The sequence below is a fragment of the Petaurus breviceps genome, unplaced genomic scaffold (assembly GCF_028583685.1).
Source record: "Petaurus breviceps papuanus isolate PSGF00001 unplaced genomic scaffold, PetGlider_PUasm1.0 175, whole genome shotgun sequence".
Taxonomy (NCBI): Eukaryota; Metazoa; Chordata; class Mammalia; order Diprotodontia; family Petauridae; genus Petaurus; species Petaurus breviceps.
In genome coordinates, this window is record NW_027185764.1 from 6136900 (window position 1) to 6142542 (window position 5643).

The following is a 5643-nucleotide window of genomic DNA, read 5'->3' on the forward strand; positions in this document are numbered from 1 at the left end:
CCTGCATACCTTCTGTTTTCTTTCTACCACCTATGGAAATACTACCCATTATTGAAAGCTCCTCTTAAATCCACTTTTTGAGATGCCAAAGAGCTTACATGGGATCCCTTCTGAAACCTCCACACATCAGTTAGTAATCCACACCTTCCACTTGAATGATACCTTTGCAAACCTAGTCCCTGGGGCCTATGGAGAGATAGTGGTGTCAGTGTCAGTTGTGTTTGGGCTTGCAGAGTAGGGCAGCTCCTAGCAGTCCTTAACCAAAATGTTTCCTCACACTGTTGCCACTCCATAATTTTTCCTATGTTTCCTTTACTCTAGTCTGACCAATAATTGATATTCTTAGTTTTGTACCTCAAACTCTTATCCCCTTCTTTGTGTTGTAAAGATTAAATCTTAACAAAAAGACCCAACTTGCACCTGATAAAACTCCATTCTTCTCCCTTCTTAGAACCTCACTTCACTCATTTCCCCCTGCTCATTGTCAATGTGGGTGAACTTTCCAGCTGGACCAGGACTTTGAATTGAAACAGCCTATCCCATCCTATAATCATTAAGCAAGTGCAGAGTTGGGCTGGGATACTTCCCTCAAGGAAGGAAGGTGAGACATATAAAATTAGAATTATTCCATTTGTTCCAGAGGGCAGAAGCAAGAAAAGTAGCTAGACATTCCAAAGAGGCAAATTTAGGTTATCAGGAAAAAAAACCTCCAATAATTATATCTGTCCAAAAGTGGAAGGGGCTGCTTCAGGAGGCAGTGGGCTCCCCATCACAGGTTCTTTAAATAGTTGCTGGATATAGATGATAAATGTGTTAAATGAGGAATTGATTTCAGGTATGGATTGAACTAGTTGGCCACTGATATCTCTTCTAACTCTGAAATTCTGTGATTTTTCAACCAAGGGATTATGCAATTTTGGGGGTTTGGATATATGATTTTATAAGTATAATTAGTTTCTCCTGTGAGAAAACTTCTACCATTTTAAATCAGCAATTTATACTCTTAGAGAATTATTCAGGGTCACTGAAAGGTTAAGCAACCTGCCCAGGGTCACACAGCCAATATGTGTCAGTGGATTATAAGCCTTATATGCAAAATTCTATGGGGGTTTCTGAGCAGAGAAAGATCACGTGTAGTTGGGGGAATCCAGAAAGACTTTGTGGAAAAGGGGGCATTTAAGATGGTATTTGAAGTAAGGATAGGATTTTTACAGCCAGAGATGTCAGGGAAGGTTCTGCAGGCACACATAGGGAGAAGTGTGAACACAAGTGCCATTTTACGATCCTTGAGCTGAAGAGGGGCACAATGCGCACTGTGCATTAGGGTGATTGATCTAGCAGTGTGTGCTAGATAGTGTGGAGGGGGAGAGACTGGACTTTTGTCAGCTTGGCACCTCCCACGGAGCTAGACATTCTTCCTAACCCTTTGATGAGAAGACACAGGGAATTCTTCTGATTGGTGCCCAGCAACTCTTGATTACCCTCTCCCCCATTATATACCCATTACAATAACTCAGGTAAGGAGCTACAAGTGAAGGTGGTAGATGTGGTAATGTAGTGGAAGGGCAAGACTTGAAAAATATTTTTAACAAAGAATTGCCAAAACTGGGTGACTGATTGGATATGGGTAATGAGAGAGAGGGAGGAGAGTAAAAGATGACGCCAAGATTCTAAGCCTGGTGAAAAGTTGATGGTGGGAAAGAAGGAATTCGGGAGGAGATTTTCAGGAAATGTGATGAGTTCTTTTTTTTTGACATAAGTATGGGATGCTTGCAAGATATCCAGTTGGAGATAGCTAGAAGACAGATGGAAATGCAGAATTGGATGTTAGAAGAAACATGAAAGCTGGGGATTTAAACTTAGAAGTCACCCCCAAAGAGAGAAGAGAACAGAATGTTGAGGATGCTTATATTCTGGAGAGGGACCAATAAAGGAGAGTTGATCCTTTTTTCAGGAACCCTGGTCAGAACCTGAGCAGTTTCCATTTCCCCCCCAGACTATAGAAGCAGATGTGAATCGCAAATCTAGGAATTCTGGACTGGCATCCCAGGGATGTGTCCAGCTAGGTTTGGGATGGTTGTTCCATTCTGAGGGTGGCAAGTGAATTTCTATTTATAAAAGCCATTTTAAAATAAATTTTGTAAAGTGTCCTATTTATGAAGCCCTTCCACAGCTGTTTACTATCTTCTGAAGCAGGATCTCCTTGCCTCTCCTTCAAAATTTCTTTCTATCCTTCAAAATTCCATCATAAAAACTATGGAGAAGATTGTTTCACACTTGTTTTAGAAGCAGTCATTAAGCTTATATAATTGAGGAATTATACTTGTTCTATTTAATGCCAGAAGACAGAACTAGGAGCAATAGATGGAAATTGTAAAGATGCCAATTTAGTCTTTGATGTAAGGAAAAACTTTCTAATAATTAGAACTTTCCAAAAGTAGAATGGATTACCTAGTGGGATACTGTAATGGAAATAAGTGTGTTAATTTAGGTTGAACAATCCCATTTTGCTTTAACCCTCCATCTTGTGACTAAATAGTTGTTATATAAGCTATTTTTTCCAGTGGTATAATTTTGCAATGATATGTGTGTCCCGAATTTGGTAAACACTATCAAGTTTATATATGTCCCTTAGATTTGGTAAATGATTACTAATGACATGTGTCTACTAAATCTGATAAACAATTGACATTATGTGTGACATTGCTAATGACACTAAGTGTGATTGATGGTTTCTTTCATCATAAGCTTAGGTTAATACATCACCAATTAGAACTTAGATGTAATTTATAAAGCCAGAAGTATACCCCCATATCCCCTGGCCCCAGGTATCAGCCTGATCCTAGGTTGATTCTAGGACAGACTCTTATATTTCCATACTTGGGAGGCACTTGGAAATGTGAACACGCCAGCTTCACTTGACTAACAAAGAACTGACAAAATGCTACCTTGAAGGAAGACACACAATCTCCAATTGGGCAGAGAGGTTACCTTGTCATGAGTACCAGGATGAGACATGCTTAGTGGGACCTTAGGGAATCAGGTCAGTGATTTGTTCCTAGAGGGCTTAATGTTTGTGTTATTGAATAGTTGATAAAATTTGACTGAATGCATTTATGAGTGTAGGTCTTACCAGTGTAATACTTATTATCAGCCCTAATAAATAGAAGTAATAGCAAATTGGTTTCACATGTGCACTGTATGTTACAGGTACTGGAACCCTTTTAATGGAAATCTTCAAGCAGAGGTTAGTTAGAATGAAGATCCCTGGTCAGGTGGGGATGATTTTTCATGTATGAGTTAGAAGATGGCCCCAGAGATCCCTCCCAACTCTCAAATTTCATGAGTCTTTGAGTGCCCCCTCTGGATAGAGTCCATACCAAACCCAAGAAAACAAAGAATTCAAATGTTTCTTACCCTAAACTCATTTGACAACTTAAGTTTGCTTTCCATCAATTTTATATGACTATTTCCCTACGACAAGAGTTGGCAACCAATAGAAAATCCACTGCACCGTCCTCCTCACCAACCACCCATTCCTGTTCCAGATTCCATGGGAAATTAGACTATTAAGAGACTGAGGGTCAGCAGAACATTTCCTAAAGATATTGCAGCCTTGCTTTTGTAAATGAGCTGGGCTCAAATGAGCAGGATGTAGATGTGTACTTTTAACATTCCCACTATGCTCCCAACTTTTTTGCTCATGAAGAATTGAATAAAGGAAGAATTGGCATGTTTAAGTTGCTAACTTAGGGGGAGGCACCTGTTGCATATAGCCTTCCCTCTGAGTTTAACCACAAAAGGGAGGAGAGATATGGAACAGCAGCTAGTGAAAATGATTGGATCAAGTGAGAGTTTTTTTAAAATAGGGAGACATGGGTATGTTTGTAGGCAATAGGGAAGTAGCTAGTAAGCAGGGAGAGAATGAACATAAGTGAGAGAGTGAAAATGATAGAGTTGGCAATCTGCTTTGTGAAGATAGAATAGATTAGGATCACTTTTGCTAGTAGGGGGTTTGCCTTGGCATGAAGAAGGGTCACCTCTTCAAGTTAAACAAGAGTGAAGGAGGAAATAGCAGCAGGAAGCAGGATGATATAAGGAGGTGCTGAGAAGGCAGAATGACCTCATTTTCAGTAACATACAAGGCAAGGTTCTCAACTTAGAGGCTAGAAGTAGGAGGAGTCATGGGAGGCTTGAGGAGGGATGAAAATATTTATAAGAGTTGTTGTAATGAGTAGGAGAGTGAGGGTAGGGTAGGTGTAAAAGAATTGCCTTGCTGCAGTGAGGGCCCAGTTGAGATGATTTGTAGTGGATCCTCTCAGCATAGTTTCATGATTTTCTTCAGTTTCATCTAGCTGCATCTAAGTAGGAATGAATAAAGTAGATGGTAAGAATAATCCAAGGTTAAAGCTTAGCCAAGTAATATCTGTGATAAAACAAGGGATACTGGACTCAAGAGAAGAGAATAGTATTGAGCTGACTTGGTTCACCAAGGTGTCAAGGTGGAAGAGGAAAGAGAACATAACTAACATAGGGGTGATGACCTGGGAGAGAACCAAGGAATTGAGGGATTGGAGTCACAGTGTGAATGAAGAACAGGGTCTGAGCTTGCAAGGTAGAGAGAGCTGGAATGATGGTAGATTTTGATCAGATAAGGGAATTTCAGAGTTCATGAACATGCAAGTGGTGCATTTGTGGGTAATGGTAAAATCAAGAATTTTGTGTGTGGTTGAGGTGGGGTAAAGGAACAGGGCAGGGGAAATGAGTAAATTGAGAGAGTGAGAGGTTAGTTGTAGAGATGGTACCTAGATAAATTGCTAGAAATTTTCTTATCTGTGAGTTCCTTATACTAATAAAATGACAGTTTCAGTCCTGTCTCTGTACTTGTTTCCTATAGCTAGGTGGTGCAGTGACTAGATAGAGCAAAGGACTTGGAATCAGGAAGGCCCGAGTTTGAATCCTACCTCAGACGTTTACTAGCTGTGTGACCCTGATCAGGCAAGTCACTTAACCTATATCTGCCTCAATTTCCTCATTTGTAAAATGAGGATAAAAACAGCACCTACATCACAGGATTGTTGTAAGGATCAAATGAGTTCATGTATATGAAGTGCTTTACAAACAAAGTTTGTATAAATAAATATTTATAAATAAATAAAGTTTGTATAAATAAAATTAAAAACATCCACATTATTCTTAAAATCAGTTATATTAAATTATTAAAATTATTATTGCTATATTATAGCTTAGTACAATGTGTGCCCTCTTGGGCTCTGAATTCTTTATATTCTTGGGCCTGTGAAAATGACTGCAGAATAGTTTTTTTAAATCCCTGTATCCTGCTTTGACTCCTCCACTAGCTCTTGAATCCTCCAGAGCTAGGGTTCTTCACCTTAGGTCTGTAAACTCATTTTTAAAAAGATGCTTACAACTGTATTTTAACATAATTGGTTTCCTTTGTAACCCTATATATTTTACTCTGTGAATTCTGAGAAGAGGTCTAGACCACAATGGACTTCCACAAAGGTTCTTGATACAAAAAAGGTTAAAAACCTTTGTAAGAAGTTTCTGGAAGAAAATCACTTCCTCTCCTTCCTACCTTAGTTTTTAGCTTCTCAGCTAGGATAAGTCCCATTCTTTCCT